The following is a 2,323-nucleotide window of genomic DNA, read 5'->3' as shown; positions in this document are numbered from 1 at the left end:
GCTCAGCACTTCCTCCCCCTGCACTGATACTTGATCCTCCTACCAGCTTGGTACTGCACTTGCTAGTCCCGGATCAGGCCCACACGCATAATGGGTAAGTGGTGTGCACGCTTAACATAGTTCCACAAATCATAGTTACTCTCAACCTATCCTCATATGCTGAAGCGAGCATCTTCATCACATGCATATCCACCGTGGTGGTCCATAGCTGCACCCATTACGAGCAATGACATGTGGCAGCACCAGAGCATGCCACGTGGCATGCTACATTAGCCTGACATCACTGGGTCCTGGCTGACGTCAGTGTTGACTGATCAATGCTGACCGGTCAACGGGTCTACGGGTCAAGGGTCAGTGGGTCCACTGGTCAGCCTCACCCCGAGGCTGATAGGTGGGGCCCTTGGGTCAGGTCGGGTAGAAGAAAGGAAAACAAGAGAGGGCATGGCTCGGTCTCCTAGCTCAAAGCAGTTGGGTTGGCTCAACGGCCCAACTCAGTCTTGGCTTGGCTCATAGGCTGGCTTGGCAGGCTGGCTAGTAGGCCGGCTTGGCTTGCGGCTCGTCGGGCCAGCACACGGCTCGGCCCAATCGCGCTCCTCCCTCTCTTCTCACTGGCAAGGCGGACCCATGGGTCAGCAGCTCTACCTCGCACGCTGATCTGGTGTGGCAGCACCCAGATCCGGTGCGGCACTCCAAGTGTGCGTGTGTTCGTGTGTTCTAGGGCGTGTGCGCCCGTGGGGCGTTCGACGAAAGGTTGCACTAGCCTGACCGCGACGCGAACGTGATGTCGTGGCCGCGCTTGGGTGGTGACCACGCATGGCGAGGCCATGGCACGATAGGCATGGCTCGACGGGGAAACAGGCGAGGCCTTTCGGCCTTTGCTGCGGTGAGCTTGTATGCGCGCGAGTCCCTGGCCTCCCAAGGTCGCAGCGAGATGGCAGGGCCAACGGTGGTGAGGTGAGGCAACGGTAGTTGCGGGATGCAGAGGCAGCATGATGGGCTCCTGCAGAGGAGGCATAACAAGGGGGTTAGGGTTCTAGGGCTCCTCTACAGAGAGTTCCTCAGCGGCACCGGCAGCACAAGGGAGACGAGGAGCAGCAGCGAAGCTCACTGGTCAGGCTCGGGAGCGAAGGTCTTGATGTGGCGGTGAGTCAACACAGGCTGCGCGGCTGCGTCGGTGTAGGTGTACAGGCGCAAGCTCGTCGAAGTCCACCGACAGCTGCGGCAGACCTCCTCCTCATGTTCCTCCTCAGTTTCTTCTCTTCTCCCTTCTCCTCCTCTTATCGGTGTAGAGGGTTGCAACGTGGAAGATTTGGGGGGGTTCTTATAGGCTGGCGCTAGGGTTTTGGGCGGCATGGACGTCAAGGATAGCCCAACGGGGCTCGAGGAATGTGCGGGGCTATGTGGTGGCCATCCAGTGACTACCCGAGGGTTTGAGGCGCGGGTGGAGGGGCGCTGCAGTGGTGGGTGACATAGGCGGGGAGGCGCGGTGTGGCGTCCCTTTGGCGCGGTGCAGGCGAGGTGCGGGCGGTGTTGGGAGGCAGGAGGAAAAGTTGACATGCGGGACTCGCATGTCAGTCGTTCGGTGGAGGGCAGGGTCAGGAAGGTGGTGCTGGGCTACGGTGCATTAACGGGCCACGCGGGTTGGGCTAATGTGGGCTGGACCGGTGTGGGCTGTGTGGTGTGGGGCGCCTGGTAGGCCGAAATGGCTAGCTGGGCTTGCCGGGTGGGGGTTTGGGTTTACTCCTGTCAGCGGGCTGGGTTAGCAGTCTGGGTTGGTTAGTGGGTAGGGTTGGGGTTAGAGTTAGGGTAGTTAGCTTTTGAAATTAAATCTGAATGGCTCAATTCAAATTTAATTTCCACATAGATTTAAACTCAAACCAATTCAAATATTTTTGAAACAAGGAGAGTTCAAATAAATCCAAATAACTCCAACTTATTTCACACTAACATTACGATCCTTAACTCAAATTAAATTTTATTTACTAGGAATGTGAGGGAGATGAGATGCCAACCTTAGGTTATTCTAGCTATTAGCACTTGCACACAAAAACTTTTTAAAAACTCACATTTTTGCATAATTATAACATTTCGGAAAAACCCAGGATGTTACAGATCCCGTAAATGAATAATAGCAAACACAAACTTGCCAAGAACTTTACCACTATAGATAAACTCGGATACAAGGTAGAAGAGAGGCCGACACGTCCGGCTCATCTCCACGCTTCTCCTCCCATGCTCTCTATCGTAATCCTAGAAGTAGGCCCAAGGTGGAGTCCCTCTACATCTCTTCTTCTTCACTTGTATCTTGGTGTTGAAGGGTGCT

This window comes from Panicum hallii, chromosome 4 (assembly GCF_002211085.1).
Source record: "Panicum hallii strain FIL2 chromosome 4, PHallii_v3.1, whole genome shotgun sequence".
Classification (NCBI taxonomy): domain Eukaryota; kingdom Viridiplantae; phylum Streptophyta; class Magnoliopsida; order Poales; family Poaceae; genus Panicum; species Panicum hallii.
This window is presented reverse-complemented; position numbering follows the sequence as displayed.